Below are 1,110 nucleotides of genomic sequence, written 5' to 3' on the forward strand. Positions count from 1 at the left end.
TTTTTGTCTCTCTCCCTCTTTGAATAAGGGTGTTACATTGGCTGTTCTCCAACCCTCTGGGACTTTTCCAGAAGCTAAGGATTCTTGGAAGATTACTACCAGTGCATCCACTATCTCTGTACCTACTTCCTTTAATATGTGAGATCCCTGTGGACTGTAACTCTGTGAATGCCTGTTGGGCTCGAGAGTATGAGAGCTGAGAGTGAGGAGAAGGTTGACTTACCCTCGCTGTGCGGATAAGATCATTCATCCTTTTTCTGCACTGGATCACGAATTTGCATGTCATCCTTGCACAGGGGCCATGCTAATCTTCTCTGTATCGTTCCGATTTTAGTAAGTGTGAGTTGGCGCTGACCATGCTGGCCACCTCCTTCCAAGTTGAAGTAGTGAGGTTGGTGGACCTCCTTCTTCTATCACTGGGTGTGCCTCCACCGCATCCAGAAGTCACGTCGGCGCAATGTCACTGAACTTTGGGGCACTCGGCCTCTTCCCTTTCGTGGCCATCACTCTCAACCAGTCCTGGGCTTCAGACAGTGAAGGAAGCCTGTGGACACGGTTTAAATATGGCGTCCAGAAAGATGATCTGATGAGGTCACGGTGGGGTGAATGAATCGCAGCACGTCCCGCTATGGGATCTGACGTGCTTTCTGTTCATGGATATTTAGTGAGCTGAAAACTGGATGATCTGGCATGGAAAACCGTCATTCTGGCCAGCAGGAAACGCGCCACCTTTCCTGTCCACTACCGCACTGAGTCTCCAGAGTGGAAAATGCTGCCCACAGAATCATTCCAGCAACAGAAAGAGGCCTTTGTTTTCTTTATTCTTTCATGGGATGTGGGCATTGTTGGCTAGGAGAGCATTTTTTGCCCATCCCTAATTGCCCTTGAGAAGGTGGTGCTTAGCTGCCATCTTGAATCACTGCAGTCCATGTGGTGTAGGTACACACACAGTGCTGTTGGGACGGGAGTTCCAGGAATTTGACTCAGTGACAACGAAGGATGGCAATATATTTCCAAGTCAGGATGGCGAGTGGCTTGGAGAGGAACTTCCAGGTGGTGGTATTCCCATGTACCTGTTGCCCCTCTCTATGCCACATGTAGGCCAGACCA

General features: G+C 49.5%; 1 non-coding gene across 1 annotated transcript; it reads right to left on the reverse strand.

Annotated features, from left to right (window-relative positions):
• Positions 1-251: 251 nt before the first annotated feature.
• On the reverse strand, positions 252-355 carry LOC144690222 (U6 spliceosomal RNA). The gene has a single exon (XR_013578818.1). It is a non-coding gene; the product is annotated as a U6 spliceosomal RNA (small nuclear RNA).
• Positions 356-1,110: the final 755 nt, after the last annotated feature.

The sequence above is a fragment of the Cetorhinus maximus genome, chromosome 14 (assembly GCF_964194155.1).
Source record: "Cetorhinus maximus chromosome 14, sCetMax3.hap1.1, whole genome shotgun sequence".
NCBI lineage: Eukaryota > Metazoa > Chordata > Chondrichthyes > Lamniformes > Cetorhinidae > Cetorhinus > Cetorhinus maximus.